Source organism: Papaver somniferum, chromosome 2 (assembly GCF_003573695.1).
Source record: "Papaver somniferum cultivar HN1 chromosome 2, ASM357369v1, whole genome shotgun sequence".
In the NCBI taxonomy this organism is placed as follows: Eukaryota; Viridiplantae; Streptophyta; class Magnoliopsida; order Ranunculales; family Papaveraceae; genus Papaver; species Papaver somniferum.
In genome coordinates this window covers 59,162,455-59,173,272 of record NC_039359.1, presented here as the reverse complement: position 1 = coordinate 59,173,272, position 10,818 = coordinate 59,162,455, and positions in this window count along the sequence as shown.

The following is a 10,818-nucleotide window of genomic DNA, read 5'->3' as shown; positions in this document are numbered from 1 at the left end:
CATCAATTTTTGGCGCCGCCGACGCGGACTTGTTTTTTGGGTTTTAGATTTTTTTATTTTTGTTCTTTTTTATGTTTTTGGGTATTTATCTTGTGTCTACATATTCTGGATCATAAACAAAATTGAGCCAAAGAGTTTGGTGATTTCATAAAGACTTGGAGCTAAAGATTAAAGAAGAAAGAACAGAAAAGAAGACAATTTTATTTTAGACAATTTTAGTTTAGGGTTTGTCTATTTTCTTTTTAAAAAAAAAACTGTATTAGGGTTTATTATTTTTGTAATTTTTCTTTTCTTTTTGGACTTTGGGACATTTTTTTTATTACCCTACGGAAGGGTACTTTAAATATAAACTGTTTGCAGAGAAGGAGGACAATTACGATATTGTCTCCTTCGTATGCATATATGTTGAGGACTGAATACAAACATTTATTTTTCTAGTAAAGAGAAAGGCCTGGCCATACAAGATAAGGGTTCAGATTCCATCATCTTTCTCTTCTTGCCCGCTTTAGGAACACGTAGCCTACGCGAACCTAAGCCTAAAATTTTGACTAGAACGAGACCGACAGGGTAACGAGCTTAACAGGAAAGTCATTCGAAAAATATTGGTTACTCTTTTAAGCATACTTCGAAGTTCTTGACGGTTTATGTAAGTTGAATGCGTGACTGCGCCGCCTTGTAATACCGGTGAGGCCTTGGGTATCAAAGCTCCACCGAGCTTCCCTCGCCTCTATTCAACTTAGTTTAACTTGGATTGATTCCAGAGGGGTTTTCTTAAATTGTAACGAATTCCTTTTCGAAGGATTCCAAGCAGGTCTAGAAACAATGTAAGTGGAGCCATCATGCTTTTTGTTTGCTAGAAATCAATAGGTTTGATTTGGTTGAGTCGGCCTTGATCTGTGTTTGCTTACCCTTCCAATTTAGAAAATTCTATTGTATCCCTGAACGTAAAAGAGACGCACTAGGTAGATTTGTTAAAGACAAACCTAGTAGTTCGAAGCGTCTCGATTACCTTAATCTTGAGAGTCCGACTTTTGAAGAGTCTGTTTTTGAACGTCCGCTTGAGGAGACAATCCCTAATATTCCGATAGTGCCAGAAATGGCAACTTTAAAAGCTTTGTTGAATCCGACTAGGACTACTCGTCCTTCGTGTATTAAGTTAGATGAAACGGAGGCACCCTATGAACTGAAACCTGGGACCTTACAGATGCTCCCAATCTTTTTAGGGAAAGAAAATGAAAACGAGATTAATGAGTTGGACGAGATTCGTAGAGATGCATACGACAGTGCTACGGAGTATAAGAACAAAATGAAACTTGTGCATGATAGGAATATTTTACGAAAGTCATTTTCTCCAGGTCAAAAAGTTCTTCTATATGACACTCGGTTGCATCTATTCCCCGGGAAGTTGCGCTCTTGATGGGCCGGTCCTTTTGTGGTCCGTACTGTTTTTTCTCATGGCGCTGTTGAGATTGAGACACCAGATGGTAGTAGTTCTTCAAAGGTTAACGGTCAGCGATTGAAGCCCTTTTTAGAGCCTTTTCCTATAGGTGATGTTGAGGAGGTCCCTCTGGAGGACCCTGTTTACCTTGATGGACCATCGAGGCGGTTTGTATGTTGTATATTATTTTTAGGTTTCTGGTTACACTTCACCCAGGTACTATCCTTCTGACTTCTCTCTTTACTATTTCCTCATGTTATTTCTACTTTTGATAATATTATTTCACTAGAAACATTGAGGACAATGTTAGATTTAAGTTTGGGGGCGGGGTAGAAACTTTTTGTTGCCTTTTTGTTACAATAAATAAACTCCAGAGCCTAGAAATTTATGCCTATTAAGGATGACACTACCAAATCTAAGTGGATGGAAGCATTTTGGTTGTAGGAGTTGAGGAACCAATCTGACTAGATGGCAACATCTAAAGAGTCTATTCATAAAAGCACAGAGCTCAGGTGTTAGAAATAACATGATAGTTTCACCATATCTCGTTGAGTCCTTTTCACTTCTGTTTTTATTTTTTTTTAAACTATGTTTCTCTAAGTGATTAGGTGGGGCTCACGATTCAAGTTGTTACCAATGATAGGGTGAATTAGAGTGATTGAGATACAAAAAAAAAAAAAAAAAAAGAGAAATTGAGACCAGACCATCAGACCAACTGGAAAAAATTCAATAAAGTCGACCACTGAAACCCTTGTATATGCCAGTTGTGTTGACCTAGAGTTAGGATTATCGACCATTGGTACCCTTGTATATGCCAGTATGTTGATATTAGTCAGACCGGTATCTCAGTCCATTAGGATAGGTTCATTTTCGCGGAGGCCTACAGACAGATATGAGGAACACCGTTCACCTAGTAAATATCAAAACCATCTATGTTTTTCTCTATATCCATCTTCTTGATCTATCCATGTGATTAGTTTTGACTCCGAATATTGATGTCCATAGTGAGACTATCTGAGTAGAGCTCTGTCACTTATATATTAATTTTAGTATGCTAGAGTGCAAACTCGTGTACAACAATTGGAATTTCGCATCAGGGTACTTCCTCCTGTAGTCAATAAGTATGCCAACCAAGGAGATTCTTTAGTGCCTTCCAAGGTTTCTGTGTAGATAGCTAGGGTCTGGAGTATAAAGTTTTTGTGGGTATACCTTTGGTAAGCCCTCCCGAGACTATAACTCGGCCACTAGGGACACATAGGGGTTTAAAGGCTTATTGCATACGCTAAATGCAATCGATGATGCATGCGACAGTGAGTTAGGATTTTATTTTATTTTTGCTCGAGGACTAGCAAAAATTAAGTTTGGGGGTATTTTATAGACGCATTTATGTGTCTATTTTGTTCTCAATTATATATATTGTTAGTGCTCGATTTTGTATTTAGTTTGGCTTTTTATGTCTTTGTAGGTGTTTTTTGGAAAAATAAGATTTTGCGGCGAAATTGCCTCGAAAAGCGCTTTTTGCGTTCATGGGAGGACATTTGCTGTTCGGACCCTCACTTTGGATAAGGGGTAATCTAATTACTAAGGGGAATCCCATTTCCAGGCAGCTGCTAATTGCACCCCTGCTCTGGTTAGGGGGACACCATTTTCATAGTTTGAACACACGGTTTTGGAGGGAAATTTTCTTCCTCTCCTGCGTAATTCTCTGGCAGGATTTTCATCGAATTTTAATTGGAGCTTTTCATGGGATTTACTTGGTACTAGCTGGTGGAGATAAAACAAGAATGATAAGTGTTTTATATTCGAAGAATTAAGGATTTACGTGGAGTTTAAACGAAACAGGGGAAAATAGCTTTTGTCGGGTTTGTTTGGATTTTTGAGATGTTTCTATGGAGATTCAATCGTTGTTTCGACTTGGGCTGGAACTGTTAGATGATAATAGTAACTTTACTTGTGTTTGGATCAATCAAATTGGGCTGTGTGATCATGTACAAGGAAAACATAGGTGATCCTTTCTCGGCTCTTTGTTTAAGCCTATTCTTGGAAGTTACGTAGGGGTTGTGGACAGTATAACTTGGACAATTCCATTCTAACAGGAAGGTTAAGATAAACAAGGTAACATAAGCCGCAAAGAGAGTTTAGAAGGAAAGAAAATATCCGTAACTTGGCCGTGAAGAAGAAGAAAATAATCGAAGATTTCTTGGGAGATTTATCGACCTGTTGTGTATATATAGGATTTTGTGAGGTATACGAATGGGGATGGGAGTTAGGCGGTCAGAAGCCATATAATCGAAGAAAGAAGACTTGCAGAGGTGTTCTCTGCTGCTGCTGAAGAAGGAGAAAACGAAGAACATTAGACCTACAGAGACAGTCGCAGTTGTGCTACACTAGAAAACTATCGTTCTTCTACAGTCTTAGAAGATTGTAACCGTAACGTCTGTAACACCCTTACAGCGTTGCAAATCTCTGTGTTACACAATTTCTGCAATAAAACACCTTTTTGAGCAATGGATTATTATTTTGTGCATGTTTTTGATATGAGGAGCTAAACCCCATTGCTGAGGCGCTGGAGGAAGCTATTTTTTCCAACTTGAAGTGGCATATTCTCTTTTATCTATTTATTGCAATCTTATTATGATTATTTTCCTTGAATTAATATCGAATATGATTTTTATTTGAGTAATTGTGATCTATTTTGATGGAGTATGCTTAGTTTAAGACTTTTGATGCTTCATATTTGGTATTTACAATTATTTCTTTTGAAAATCTACTTGTTGCAATAGTAAGAATCAAATTGAACGAGAAAATTGCATGAATACAAAGATTGGATTAAATCACCTTAAACTTGGAAAATAGTGGAATCTTAGCCTCAATGTTCTTTTAATATTGATATCATCTTTGATTGAGTTTGCTACATCTTTTAGTGTGTTTTCTATTTTAGTTTTAGAATTTAAGTCTATATTTTATCCTTCGCAAGTCTAAGAATCGAACCACTTTTACCACTATCTACAAAACACATCACCATCTTCATTGGTTTTTCTTATCTTTCAACATATTCCTTTACCTTCATAAAACACCCATCACACCCATCGATAGGCTTCCATTGGCCCTTGTGGTTGTCTCTGGATTCTGCTAGTTCAACAGCTTTGTAAAACCATTGAAACTCATCGTAATTTGGGTGATTCAAACACCTTAGAAACATTCTTCCATTTTCAGCATCATCGGTTTTTGCAATCCAAAACCGGCGTGCCCCATCACAACTTCTACACTTTGAATAAATAAAAGGACAGTCCATGGCTAGATGAGAAGGTGGCTTGCAAATTTGACAGCTGCAATGATGACTCTGTAAGAGAAGATTATATTAGTGATACGTCATAGTAGAGAAGAATTTAACTGTCCATATGTTGTTAGTAATGTTGAATCTCCCATCCCTTGTGAAACTTGAACCGTGCTTGATTGATCTATTTTTTGAGGCTTGCTTTCTTGAGAGAAGGATTTTTGTTATTTGGTGGGTGCTTTGTGTAGATTTTTCCAAAGGAATGGGGGGGGGGGGGGGTATTATATGCAAATGAAGCTCCAACGGTCATAATTTTTTTAAAAACTAGCCTTTTTTTTTAAATTCACAAGTACCGGCATGGTCTCAGGAATACGTACTATGCCGGTACCAAGTACCGGCGTTGAACTCTGTTATTAAACCATGCCGGTGCTTATTGCATATTTGACCCAATCTTTGTGAAGAAATTCACCTATACCTGCATGGTCTCAGGAATACCTACAACGCTGTCATTGGCAGCAAAATATGATTTAATGTTTATAATTCACACTTCCAAAAAGGAAACAAACTGTTGCGTATTAGTGAACCACATATATCCAAATTACTCATCATCGCTTCCACACGTATGAAGTTGCATCTCCTCCTCTTGGAGAGATTTATTTGATAAGGCCAACGCATCCTAAAATTGGTGATTCTCCTCATACAATGCCATCCATACCTTCCAGATATTGGGAAGATCCTTGTTTTTAACCATCCCACAAACAGGTGGCAATGGAAAATTTTCCTTGAGTTTTAGAATAACGAAATGATTACCGTTCACGAACGCCAAAACAACTCTTCTCTTCTTAAGGGATCCTTCGCATTTTTTCCACTTTGGTGTAAATGTTACTTCTACGATGGGGGTAAAATAATGAGCAACACAATTAAATGTATCCGCTACTAGATGCCCACAAAGCGGCATTCTCATCCAATATTCAGAAGGAAGAAACTTCGTCTCCTGCTCGGGTCCTAAAACTTGATCATACATATTATCAAACCCCTCGCCTTGACCAACCAATTGCTCATAAAAGCTCATATTTTTCACAAGTTGTTCGGCCATCCTCTTTCTAGCATATCGGCATGGTGTCATTCCTCTACTAACCGCCGTCTCGAAGATTCCTAATTGTTCGGTCACGGAATGATAGCCACAATTTCCATCTCCATCGACATCATCCGTATACACAATATACTCGCGAATAACCTCAGGAAGTTGCTCTACGTAAGACTGTATTTTGGTATGGCAATGTCTATGATCTTACCTGTTTTGGAATCCTTAAACATCTTCATATTACCAACTTTTATCTTAATTATATCCAATCCATCCTATGAAATCTCTACATTTCCAATGTCTTCAGTATGTGTTGGGAGTCCGTACTTCCTTGGCCTACCCCTTTTCCTTGGAACCGAAACTACGTCAACTTTTGTCGTGCCTATGGAGTTTTCACCATGGTGTTGCTGTTGACTAGATATGGGTCGCTTACATTTGCTATCACTTATTTTAGGTGGGGCTTCAAAATGCTCACCTTGTTGTTCTTGGTAGCTCAATATTGGTACCTTTGGCGGCCTACCCCTTTTCTTTGGACCTCCGCTACATCGACTATGGGTGGGGCTTCAGAATGCTCACCTTGTTGTTCTTGGTATCTTAATGTTGGTACTTTTTGTGGCCTACCCATTTTCTTTGGAACCTCCGATACATCGACTGTGGATGTGGCTTCGGAATGCTCACCTTGTTGTTCTTGGTAGCTCAATGTTGGTACCTTTGGCGTCCCACCTCTTTTCTTTGGAACCTCCGCTACATCGATTATAGGTGTGGATAAGGAATGCTCACCTTGTTGTTCTTGGTAGGTTGATGTTAGTACCTTTGGCGGCCTACCCGTTTTCTTTGGAACCTCCGCTACATCGACTGTAGATGTGGATACGGAATCCGTCGTTTGTTGTTGACTTGATAGAGGTTCCTTCCTCGACCTACCCCTTTTGTTTGGAACCGGCACTTCTGCAAACCTTGCTTCCGAAAACTCACATTCGGTTAGATCTCGTTTATACTTGCACGGAGTTCATTTTCACGTTGAGTCATTTCTTTCAATTCTTTCCTTTGTTTTCTCCTTGTTATTTTGGTTTGTGGTCTACCGGGAGGATCTCCCTTTGTTAGCTCTTCACTTTTTGCTGTCCATCGGCATGTAATTAGCCTTAGTTGGCTCGACAAGACTTGCCGGCAAACCGAGTTACCACGTGAGTAAGCTTTGTAGAATTCCTTTGCTTCGTTTGTATCCCAAGGTGATTGTCCGGGATTTTCCGTAGGGGGAGGGTCGAAAGATAGTTGCTTACAAAACGGATCGATAACCTCAATAGGTATCACTTCTTCATACTTCACAAGCATATGACGACACGGAAGCCCCAATGAAGACATGTCGGGACAAATACACACATCACTCGGTTTTCCGTAGTGTATCTCCCATATCGATTGTCTCATCATATATTTTATTGCCCATTGAGAGACGTTGAACTTTATTCCTTGGAGCAACTTAACATATGGTAAATATGAAGTCATCCTTTCTATTGATCTTTTCTCAAAAGCCTTCTTGATCCTATCGATATCACTCTTAAAGTATTACTCCATTGTATTGGTGATCATAACCACGTTTCCTTGGTCGGACCATATTAGATCTTTAAATCTCCCATGAGTGGCCTCCGCTATACTAGTTGCTTCATTCCCGTAGTGTCTATACCGGTTTGTCCATGCACGCACAAATTTTTCCTTGAACTTATCCAACCATTGAGTCTGACAATACCAGACGGCAGTCGGATAAACTTCATTCCAATCGACAATAAACTTGTCCAATCTCTTTTCATACATATCCTCGGTAAGAGACCAATAAACTTTCTCCTAATCTCTTAAAAATTCCAACCACTTTTTATAATTTTCCTCATATTCTTTGTCTACTCGCTCTTTGATATTCCCTCTCACATCTTCTTCTTCTTCGGGTGATAGTTTTTTATTGCGAACATCTTCCTCTAATTGAACAATCATTCTCTTCTTAATATCCGCCTTTGTGTGTTCAAACAAGGCATGACAAGTTTTTATCACATTATTACGTATATGGTATGTACATAGGAAATTTTGTGCATCCGGGAAGACGTTGGATATTGATTTCATTAGTACATCATCTTGATCGGTTATGATGACCCTCGGAAGTTGATTTTCCCGGAAGAATCTTTTCAATTGACGTAATGTCCAATGAATTATAGTCCCTCTCGTTTTCCATTAAACACCAAGCCAATGTGACAGTTACCTTGTCCGATGTGTGCTCCACGATGTTCAACAACGACATATTGTATTTGTTTGTCTTGTAGGTGAAATCCATCATAAGAACACCACAACATGTATGAGCCAATTGTGAAATCAAAGGATGCGAAATGAATATTTGAAGGGGCTTGTTGTCCGGCCCTCTTTTAATGATACGCGTGTAGTTGTAATCCCAAACTATCTTCTCAAATTCTTGCATAACGCTCCTCCCTTCCCAATCCACCCTTCTAATACTTGCTTGTGCCCTATAAATTGTACTTAGAGAAGACACGTTCGTCTAATCCTTTTCCTTGAAGCCTCTGAGAATTTGTCTCGGTTTGATAAATGCTTTGGTCAATCTCTTTACATCCTCCATTTCATGAGGTTTTAGCTTCACAACTAGGAATTGGCCAACAAAATCTTTCGGATCCCGGTGGTTATGGCGGCCGAACGAAACCTCACAATCCCATTTATTGTTCTTTTCATTTAAGCGGAATACAAGCTTAAAGGGGCGATTATCCTTCCTTGTATGAGTCTTGTATACCCTATTAGTCTTCTTTGGATATACATAATCCTTTCTCTTGTGGCTATTCTTCTCCTTGTATTTTCCACTTTTCTCGCAAACCATCTCAAAACGACTTTTTGAACCTTGGGTATTCTTCACCAACACACACATGTTCTTAAGAGAAGTCTCTTTAGCCCAAGAAATTGCTTCTTTTGGATATTTTATTCCCTACATAAGGACAACAATGGGAGATTATAAGGTTCATTACAAGCAATCCATTGGTAATATTCAAAATACTAGGTGAAAATAAATCTTTGGTAACATACCAGAGGCATTTTATAGTATTCCGACGTATCCCGACCGAGAGGTTTTGCATTTGTTGGATATATATATGTCACAACCTAAGGATCGAACAAAGAGAAAATAAATTTGTTCCAAATAAGAAAAATTAAATACTATGCCGGTATGCAGTTCCGGCAAGCTCGATCACAGTCACGGCATAATCGAACTGCACCGAAACTGAAGACCAATTTTGAGACGCTTCCGGCATTAACAATATATTTGAAAGCAACGCCGGAAATACTGGTTCCGGAATTCTCGTAATCTAAGTTACCACGTCGGTAGGAGGTTCCGGCGTGGCCCATACTTAATATATCATGCCGGTACTTGTCTTTGGAAAACACTCCTTCCTGTATGTTTTTTTGTAGGTACCGGCATGGAAACGTTAAAATTCAACAATGCCGGCGTATGTTCCAGCATGCTCTTTATCTATGGTTCCACGCCGGTACACAGTTTCGGCGTGGTAGGTAATTAATTTTACATGCCGGTATTTAGCTTCGGAAGACACCGCTTCCTGTATGTTTTTCATGCAGTACCGGCATGGTAACCTTAGAATTTAACCATGCCGGTAGCATATTCGATAGAATATTCCGTGATAGGTAAAAAGTAACTTCTGTACCGACATAGTTTTTTGGTTGCAAACTATGCCGCTTTTAGTTTCAAAATAGGGGATATCAAGGTTCCGGCATGGTCGTAGTATGAATACTATGCCGATATTTGTGGTTCCGGCATGCTATTCATACTTTGACCATGCCGGTATTGAGCTTTTACAGCATCAGCAATGGTAGATTTAAAGAAAAAAAAATTCAATTTTTCAACCTATTTGCAGCTTTACCTGTGTATTGGGAGTGCTTATATGTTGAGCTAGTTTACTCTCTTGGGTTGGTTCTTCACGAAACACTTCATGCTCATAAAATTCATGTTCCAAAGGTGTTGGTTCCACAAAAACTTGCAATTGTGAGTACTTGTCATTGGATGAAGATTCAAGATATGCTCCTTGTTGTAGTCGAGCCAAAGATTCAGCAGAAACAATTCTCTCTTCACAATCATCCTCCATTTTCACCAAAATAATTTCCGTCTCAAATTTTCTTTCCCTCCTTCTACTCTCACCCAAACACAAATAATAATACACACACTAATCATTTATCAAAAATCTTATGATTTTACTAATTATTATTAATCATTAATCCTGATTAGTGATGGGTAGATTAGGAATTACCTAAAATGCTTAGATAAGGGGTGGCCCTGATTTGATATTTGGATCCCGTTTTTTTCTTTTTCCTATATCCCCCAATTGTTTTTTATATTCCCCAATCGCGCGTTCTTTATCTATCTTTATAATTCAAATATCACAAGTAGTACGTTAATCAACCTAAATAGTTTTTAACTCCGCTGCAAAGAACCTACAAGACTTGTTCTTGTGAATTTGTAATATAAAATATAGATTACAAGACTTGCTTTTGATGAAATTCGGTTCGTGTATGGTTCAAGTACATATCTTTTGATTTATACTTATTGATTATACAAGGGAGTTTTCATACACGTTCGTGGACGAAAAAGTTAGTTGTGTACTAGGTACCTCTCATTTTCAATTGGTATTCGGGCAGAGGAAAGTACTATAAAGACCTAATAAGTCTGTGGTTATAATGACCCTAAGATTTAACCTTATGGGAAGTTGTTTTAGGAATCTCGTTCAGTTCACATGTAACATACACCAGTATTCTTTATGGATTCCTCGGAGTTTTTATCTAAAATATCAACTAATGCTTTCATCCCTTTATTGCTCTCATCATAAATTAAGTTCCAAGCTTGATAGTTGGTGAAAAATGAATCCATAAGTTACTCTTAGATTTTTGCATCATTTTAATCAACTTAAAAACAAGATGATTTCCTTGAAATTTTTTGACACTGATAAGTATTATTATCATTTTGGAGAATTA